Source organism: Dipodomys spectabilis, unplaced genomic scaffold (assembly GCF_019054845.1).
Source record: "Dipodomys spectabilis isolate Male_0828 unplaced genomic scaffold, ASM1905484v1 ptg000228l, whole genome shotgun sequence".
NCBI classification, from domain to species: Eukaryota; Metazoa; Chordata; class Mammalia; order Rodentia; family Heteromyidae; genus Dipodomys; species Dipodomys spectabilis.
The window spans coordinates 9,230,926-9,240,610 of NW_024870905.1; the positions used below are offsets into that span (position 1 = coordinate 9,230,926).

General features: G+C 41.4%; 1 long non-coding RNA gene across 1 annotated transcript; it reads right to left on the bottom strand.

The window, feature by feature from the left end:
• Window positions 1–3,427: 3,427 nt before the first annotated feature.
• LOC122123375 lies at window positions 3,428–9,405 on the bottom strand. The gene is made up of 3 exons (XR_006150387.1): window positions 9,334–9,405; window positions 8,365–8,479; window positions 3,428–3,480 (listed from the first exon to the last, which is right to left on the bottom strand). It is a non-coding gene; the product is annotated as an uncharacterized LOC122123375 (long non-coding RNA).
• Window positions 9,406–9,685: the final 280 nt, after the last annotated feature.

A 9,685-nucleotide genomic window follows, 5' to 3' on the forward strand; every position in this document is an offset into this window, starting at 1 on the left:
GTCCCGGACTCTCTGTGTGAGCGCTCAGGTATGGCCGCAGCTGCGGTCGCTGCTGCGACCCTGCCGCCGCCGCGGCGGCTGCTGACATGCGCTCAGATGTGTCTCCTTGTCTTGGCTTCCTCTCTCTTGTCTAACTCTCTGTTCTGTGATGGCACACTTGGTGTGATTCTCTGGCTTAGGACTGTTCACTGGAACTCTAAAACTGCTTTCTATGCGAGAGCTTGTTCAGATTCCAGCTTCTCCTCCGCCATCTTCCCGGAACCTCCGGGAGATAATTCTTTTAAATACTAAACCTTCTTATTTTTCTTTCCATGTACATTTTCTCTTTTAGACTTCATTGTGTGTGTGTGTGTGCCTGTCATGGGGCTTGAACTCAGGGTCTTGGTGCTGTCCCTGAGCTTTTTCATTCAAGACTAGCACTCCACCACTTGAGCCACAGCTCAAGCCTACCCCTCCTCATCTGTCCCCCTCCCCCAACTGGTTATTTGGAAATAAGAGTCTCACAGGCTTTCCTGCCTACACTGGCTTCAAATTGAGATCCTCAGATCTCAACTCCTGAGTAGTTAGTATTACATGTATGAGCTACAAGCACCTGGCTAGTCAAATCTTTCAGACTTTATTTACATAGATTTTATGTAACTTAATATAACCTAAAATGATTAGATAAATTATACAGCTTTTCGGCCTCCTTTCTAGTGCTAATGACAAATCAAGATGATATTTACTATCCTTGTTGGCAAAAATACCAATAAAGCTTCTAGAGGCAACTTATTTGTATATATCTGTAGTCCAGTATGTTTTATATGGTAGAGTCATATCTCTCTGAAGAGAGGAAGCAATACAGGTTCAGGGCCAACTGAAGTTACCTTGCTCAGTCCTCCTTCAGGGTCATTGCAGAGCTTCTTCAACAGCTCTGTTAAGGTACTGAACTCTCTCAAGAGAGTACATTGTGAAATGTCCAAAGAACAGAAGTCTAGGAGAAAGATGAGCTAAAGGAAGATGAAGGAAGTACTCAGTATTCACTGCACATGCTGGTATTTCCACCAGCCCCCTCCCTGCTTATTGAAAATAGCCACTTCTCCTTACCAGTTGACTAGCTGCCATGGAAAACACTGAATTACACAGTTTTTCTTTTTTTTGGGGGGGGGGTCTGGTCGTGGGGCCTGAACTCTGGGCCTGGGCGCTGTCCCTCAGCTCTTCAGCTCAAGGCTAGCGCTCTACCACTTGAGCCACAGCGCCACTTCTCACTTTTTTCTTTTTGCTTATGTGGTGTTGAGGAATCGAACCTAGGGCCTCATGCATGCAAGGCAAGTGCTCTACCACTGAACCACCTTTCCAGGCCTACACAGTTTTTCTACTATGTTTTTTCCACTATACTGTGACAAAAGGGATTCTAAAATCACTCTCATGCTTACCAGAAACTGTCCCACATCTATCATAACATAAAGTAGTTAATATTTTATATGGTAAGAACATCATTTACCACATTATTATCAAGTGCAAAGCTAGGGAGGGCTATAGAAGCTGACTACCAAAGCAGGGAGAAGGAAGCAGCAGATCACAAGACCATTAAGCATCATCCAAATGAACAATGTCAATTTAATTACCTCTGAAAGGGAAAAGCAGTGAAAACTGCAGTAGTTGGTATGAGTGATAGTTAAGTTTAAGGTGAGTTTTTTGGTTGCTTTTCAATGAAGTGGAGATATCACTCTAAGTTATATCTGATCCCAGCACTCAGAAGGCTGAGGAAGGACTGAGATTTCAAGAGCAGTCTGGGTAGACAGCAAGTTCAAGGCCAGTATGGGCTACACAGTGAAAACTTATCTAAAAAGAAGTGATGCTGCCTGTAATCCTAGCTACTTGGGAGTACTGCAGTTTAAGGTCAGCCTAGACAAGAAGTTTGAGAGAACTCATCTTGAGCAACCTCATTTCAACCAATAAAAATCTGAACGTGTGATTATATATTTGTAGTTCCAGATATTTGGGAAGTACAAATAGGAAATTTGCCGTCAAAGCTGGCCCAGACATAAATGTAATACTCTATTTGGAAAATAAGTAAAAAAGGGGGTGTGGCTGAGTTATACATGCTTAGCAAACACAAAGCCCTGAATTCAAATACAGTACTATGAAGGAGTAAAACAGAAAGGGAGAGGAGAAGGGAAAAGGCAAAGGGGAAAAGAAGAGGGAGGGGGAAGGAAAAGGGAAAAATAAGAAAAATTGACCAAATGAGTCAGCTCTTACCCTTCCCTTTCCTTTAGTTTACAATGTGTCCATGAATCAAGGGTTCTGATCTAAAGCCAAGGCCTAAGTGGCCTGATCCAGAACTCTAAACATTTTGTCATAATTGCTGAGAACAAATTTGGCAGAAGTGCATAGTCAATTTCTCACCATCTGTTGGATTTCATACAATTTTCGGTCGATTTACAGGAAACAAGAATCAATATTTTCAATGACTTATAAAAGTCATAGATTTTAAAGGCTCAATACTTTCTTTTCTGGGTGATGATTAACAGAGATGGAAGACTCCCCTGACATGGAATAATATCATTTAAGAGTGCTGTATGATTGCAAAGAGAATGACTAGGCAGTAGAATGACCAAATTCTAAATAAAAACACTAGTGCTAATGGCTCATAACTGTAATCCTAGCTACTCAGCAGGCTGAAATCTGAGGATCAAAGTTTGAAGCCAGCCCAGGCAGGAAAGTCCATGAGACTCTATCTCTAGCTAACAAGCAAAAAGCCAGAAGTAGAACTGTGTCAAGTGTCAGTGTCCTCATCTTGAGCAAAAAGCTAAGGGAAAGTGCCTAGGCCCTAAGTTCAAGTACTGACACCCCCCCCCCCCACTCCCAGCAAAAGAAGAAAAAAAGGCTAGGCACTGGTGGCTCATGCATGTAATCCTAGCTACTCAGGAGACTGAGATATGAGGACTGGGGTTCTATGCCAACTTGACTCTGATCTCCAATTAACCAGCAAAAGAGCTGGAAGGGGTGCTGTGGCTCAAGTAGAGCACTAGCCTTAGGTAAAAAAGCTCAGCAATCAGGCCCTAGGTTCAAGACCCAGAAAAAAAGACAAAAATAAGCTGAACAAGGTGGTGACACAGACTTGTAATTTCAGCACTTGAGAGGCTGAGGCAAGAGAGTCACGAGTTCAGGGCATTCTTCAGCTACATAGTGAGATATTGTCTCAACAAAACAAAAACTTCCAAATAACAAAAACAAAAGCAGAAATAACTATAGATCTGAACTGAAATAAGCCATACACATACTTGATGCATGAGTTATAATTATCTGTTTTCATGGATTGTATATTGATACTCACATTTTTCTATAAGGTTCACTGTAAGATCTTTGGCTCCAGAGTCTGTGCTTTTCAGTTGCAGATAGCACCAGGAGAGCAGGCTACCTTGCACAGATCAGAACAGAAAAAAAGAGCACAGAGCCAACTTCCCCTGGTGCCTCACTGAGCATCAACAGCTCACACTACAAAGAAACAGACAAACAGGAAATGTCCAAATAATGTGTTCCCAGAACTTGGGCAGGAAATATCTCTATAGAAGCAGCTGTCACTGGCAAAGCAAAAACAAAAAAAAAACCTATGTGTATGGGGCAAAGTTATGAAAGAACTTTCAATCCAGAAGTGAACCAAGAAAAATGGTGTTAGGAAAACTTCCCTATTGCTCTGCAGTTTTGTGGAACCTATAAATATTCTTTTTGTTCCACAAGACATCTTCTGCACCCCAAGAGGCCCACCCCATTGTTCATCTCTTTCTTGTAATGAATCTTCTGTCTCTGGGCCCTTCTCCTGAGTCTTCAATCAACTCTCTTGCTAGCAGGGTTGAGGGAGAGTTGAAAAGAAGGTGTGAGTTTGATCAAGGTACATTGCATGAGTTTTATTTTGTTTTGTTTTTGTCAGTCGTAGGGCCTGCACTCTGGGCCTGGGCGCTGTCCCTCAGCTTTTCAGCTCAAGGTTAGACCTCTACTGCTTGTGCCACAATGCCACATCTGGCTTTTTCTGATTATGTGGTGCTGAGAAATCAAATCCAGGGCCTCATGCATGCAACGCAAGCACTCTACCACTGAGCCATCTTCCCAGCCCCTACATTGTATGAGTAAATGGACATGTCAAAATAAATCTACCCTGTACCACAAATTGATAATAAAATATGGAAAAAATAAAGATAATCCATCATTGAAGGACAACAATAGGAAAATCACATTTTCGAGCAATTCATTTGAAAATGAAAATATAAATTCAAACATCAAAAATTGTTATGCTATAGTCATGTGACCTCTTTACTAGGCTTAAACAACAATAACAACAACAAAAACAGAATTGCTAGTGATATCACTGATATTGTGTGACTGGGGGCAGTGATCTCACTAAATGTTAGCCTTCATTTTTGGAAAAGTATGTCTAATTTCAGGCTAAAGACCAGTGTCAAGGTATTTGAAGAACTAGGAGCTACATATTGTTTTAAATGGTAAATATATATCACTAAAAAGAACAGAAGCATTTATTTGTTCTTTTGGTGGCAGTTCTGGAGCATGAGCTAAAGACCTGAGTGCTGTCCCTCAGCTTTTTTGCTTGAGGTTACTACTGCTCTATTACTTGAACCACATCTCTACTTCTGGCTTTTCTGGGGAGTTGGGGGAAAAGATGTGGTTAATTGGAGATAAAAAATTCTTATATTCTTTCCTGCCCAGACTGCCTTGGATCTCAGCTGTCTGATTAGCTGTAATCTCGCACCTGGTGAAACCTTTAATTTTTTTTTTTTAATTTTTACTTTTGCCAGTCCGGGACTTGAACTCAGGACCTGGGCACTGTCCCACAGCTTCTTTTGCTCATGGCTAGCACTCTACCACTTGAGCCACACCACCATTTCTGGCTTTTTCTATATATGTGGTAATGAGGAATCAAATCCCAGGCTTCCTGGATGCTAGGCAAGCACTCTAGCACAAAGCCACATTCCCAGCCCAACCTTTAATTTTTAAAAGCGTAATTTACAAAGGATTGAAATTGGACCACTGTGTGGAATCTCTCTATAAGGAGGATGTTTTTAGAAAACATAATATTTTAAGTTAGGAGAATTGACTAAATGACTACAGAATTTAGAATTTGTATATGAAAGAAGTAGCCAAGTAGCTTGTAATCTTCCTACCATTGAAAATGCTTAGAGATGTCTGTTGAAGATGAACATGTATACTAATGAGCCCAAACTTTAGAAATGTCCATTCAATTTGTGTCTGATTTTTTTGTGTGCCTGAAAAAAAATTGTGCCTGTATATTGGAAGGGAAGATGGGATTTTCCCACTTTTTAATTTTATTTTAAAAACCTACTTGAAAATAATTCATGATCTTTTTGTAACTCTTTGTCATCTTTGTTCTTTGGACTTTCTCTGAAGGGGCATCTAACCTCCAGAGGGTCTGTCACATAAGAATTATGAAGTTGGAACTGGGAAGGTGACTCAGTGGTAGAGTGCTTGCCTTGCATGCTTGAGGCCCTCAGTTCGATTCCTCAGCACCACATAAGCAGAAAAATCTGGAAGTAGGGCTGAGACTCAAGTGGTAGAGTGCTAGTCTACAGCTGAAGAGCTGAGGGACAGCACCCAGACCCAGAGTTCAGGCCCTACGAACGACATACAAAAAAAAAAATAAAGAAGAAGAATTATCAAGTAGCCGGGCATCAGTGGCTCAGGCCTATAATCCTAGATACTGAGGAGGCTGAGATCTGAAGATCGCAGTTCAAAGCCAGCCTGGGAAGAAAAGTCGTTAGACTCTTATCTCCAATAAATCACCAGAAAACCAGAAGTGGCACTGTGGCTCAAGTGGTAGTGCTCCCCTTGAGTTGAAGATCACAGGGACAGCGCCCATGCCCAGAGTTCAAGCCCCACGACCAACAAAAAAAAGAAGAAGAAGAAGAAGAACTATGAAGTGCCAAATGCTGGTGGCTCACACCTATAACACTACCTACTCAGGAGGCTGAGATCTGAGAATTGTGGTTCAAAGCCAGCAAAGGCAGGAAAGGCTGTGAGATTCTTATCTCCAATAAACCACCAGAAAACCAGAAGTGGCACTGTGGCTCACATGGTAGAGCGCTAGCCGTGAGTTGAAGAGCTGAGGGACAGCGCCCAAGCCCAGAGTTCAAGCCCCACAACCAACAAAACAAAACAAAACAAAAAACTATGAAATATGCTAATATTAGCACTGTCTGTAATTAATTCCTCTAAACTAGAGTCAACCCATATGCCTCTCCAAGTTAAGCAGATAATTATGGTATGTCATAAAGAGACTATTGTGGTACACCAGTGAATACAAATGACAACACATGAATGAACCTCAAAAACATTGTTAAACAAATCAAATATTTCACAGAAGATTGTATGCTATCAAGGTTAAAAAAAAAAGAGCAATAACCAACACATTGTACAGGGATGACTAGAAAGAAAAACAAGGAACCTGTGAACACACACTTAAGAATGACACTACAGAGAGTTGTTTTCACTTATTGTCCCTCCATATCTATTCTTTTGTGTGTGAACCACATTTTGAAATGGTCCCTTCATGCTGTTTCTCTGCTTTTCCTTTAGTCCCATTCTACTGTCTCTATTGGATCATTCCCAGTTACCACTTGGAGAGCAAAGCCTCTCCACTGAACCTCAGGCTCTGCAAACTCTGGCCCTCTTTAAGTTCTTTCCCTTTCTCTGCCAGAATTTCTTCCTGACACCCCTTCCTACTGTCCTGGTTACCTTCCTTGTAGATTTCCTCAAGATGCCCATGAGTGATGTGAGGCAGTCCCCAATCATGACTTCCTGTTCGTTACTGGTTACAAATCTTTAGCCACAATTTCTTTCTTTCTTTCTTTTTTTGGGTCTGGTTGTGGGGCTTGAACTCTGGGCCTGGGCGCTGTCCCTCAGCTCTGCAGCTCAATTTAGCCACAATTTCTATCTTGAGAGTGCAACTAGGTCTTACCACCTTAAGGCCACTAAAACCATGAATACCACGTGTTCAGAATCTACCCATTATCATCCCCTTTTTAGTAACCTGTTCCTTCCATTTATCACAGGCCCAATGTAGGTGTACCCTCCTCCATTTGAAATGTCTCTAACTTCCTCTTTGCTTGCTTAAGCCTGTTCAAAGTCCTTCACTGAGCTCAGCAATTGTTTTCCAAAATATTTTTCCCTAGTTGCCTTCCCTCTCCCTAGACCTGTGCTCATCCTTTGACAGCCTGATGTTTGTACAAAACTATGTAATCACACATTTGTTTGGGCTCCTCTATCATTGTATCCTTAGTACCTAACGTGGGGCCTCACACACAACAGGCATTGGGTAGGCATTGTTGAACTAACAGACATGAGAATAAAGCTCAGGCTAGGTGTACTTTAGACCATTTTTACTTTTTTTTCTCCTAATGTAACTCTGTCTATCTCCCTCCCTATAACCATAAATGCTTGCTTTTATAAGAAGATAATTCAGTGGCTGCAATAATCTCTGGCCTAGAAAGTTTAATTGTATATGCAATTTCCTCTGTATCACAGATGAGAGAAAGGGAAGAAAGGTCAAGTACTTGATGTCCCAGTGGTAAGGGATTATGGGAAACTCTCTTGGACAGTCAGTGGGATTTCAGAGTTGAATGGCCCAGTTGAAGAGCCAGGTTTCAGTGCTGTTCCAGCATCTTGAGCTCCTGTATCTATCAACTTATGAGAACCCTGAAGTTTTCTCTCAGTGGCTTTGACTGAGAATGGTAAGAACTTGAAGAAGTTTTTAGAGGTTGAAGAATATGCAGGATTGAGATATGCTACAAGAGAAAGAGAAAGTATAGAAAATGGCAGAAATAACAATGGAGATCAGCATGATCCGTGGTGAACTGGAAAGACAGCACATATCAATGATCTTGTAGTGAGAATTTTAAGGAGGACACAGAGATGGGCAGAATAGTCTAGACATGAGAGAAAACTGATGTGATGGCAAAAACAATACTAAAAAAGTTAAGACTGTAGCCAGGTATGGTAGATCATGCTATAATCGCAGCTGTAGTTCAAGGAACACTCAGAAAAATGTTCACTATATCTTACCTTAAATGATAGCTTGGGGTGTACCTGCTTGCCACTATAGTTACTTGGGAGACCAGGACCAGGAGGATCTCAGTCCAGACCATGAGACACTATCCTCACAATGACAGGAGTAAAAAGGGCTAAGAGGCACAGCTAAGGTGGTAGGGCACTTGCTTAGCAAGAATGAGGCAGTGATTTCAAAGCCAGTACCATCAATCCCACCCACCCTCCAAAAAAAACCCACAGTAACTGTCTTATCACATACTCTTAAAAAAGCATGAGGTAAAGAATGGAGAAGAAAACAGGGTGTACCTCTCAAGCAGCCACAGAAAGGAGGGTATTCATGACAGCTAGGACTTCACCAATGTTCATGCCAGCAAGGTCACTTTTCTCAGGTATAAGTAGAAGGCCACCTGGATCTTTATCACTGAAAGGACACAAACTCACACCTGTTTGTAGGAAGAGGCTTTTCCTGGTCAGGTTCCAATAAAGAACACAGAGAGATGTCAGCATCAGTTCTATGAAATAGAGGGGACTGGGTCAGGAAGACAAATGGTAGTTACAACTAGGACTATGCCACTGTCTGTCCATATGTCCTTCCAAAAGCACAGGCACATAAATACCTTGATATAAGTGTTAAATATATCTGATATCATGACTCGTAACTCAACAATCCAGGCTAACAATCCCTGTATCTTCAAATGTTCTTCATGCAACACCTCCAGGACCTATCATCATCTTCGTTAACTGATTCTGAAAGCATTTTATACAAATAGCCCTAAATCTGTCATCCAGACCAGATAGTCCAACTTGTAAGCAGATGCTCAGTTCCCTCCCTCCTTCAAGAGTCTGTGCCTCCATTAAGGAACTCTACAGTCCCATCTGCTTTTCTGATGGGACTGTAAGTCTCCATATACTCTCTTCCTGGAATGTTTCTTTCTATACATTACTACTCTGCATTTTCAGTTGTTGTAATCGAAGACTGAGGACCCCAAACTCTTTTGGTTTTTGTCTTTGATATTTAATTAGAGACTGAAGGTCTGAAGAAGTTTTCACTGGGTTCAATACTACCTTGTCTTATAAGGGCCTTGGATTAAGGTCTTGAGAAGAGTATCAGTCTATCACTATTTTAGTCATTCTCAGGCCTAGTAGGAACTCGAGAATCTCTCTAAATTCTGGGTAGGAGAAGCACTACTCCGAAAGCACAGAAGGAAGGACTAGTTAAAGAAAAATAACTACAGATGTTAGAATTATTCAATAATCGAGGAGAATCGAACTTACCTAAAATATGTGCACAGTGAATGGAATGTGAGCTGCAGGGACTGCTTATGATCTTGCTCAGTGATATTCTTCTAGAAAGCCAGGAAAAGGACATTTAGAAAATTTACTTCATGACACTCCACAGACATATGGTACCATGAAATAACATCACATACTTGTCCCAAGTATGAGGAGAGCAGATTCGGTAGACCACTTTGTGGCAGTGAACTAAACCCCTGTCCAGTATCAGGAGAGGGAAAAACCTACTACTTAAACAAAAGGTGGCAGATAAGTTTAGTTTATGCCCAAGGTAATATCTGCAAGTTTTCCTTCTGGAAGGTTTGACCCAATAGTTGAAGAAGCTGACTTCTAA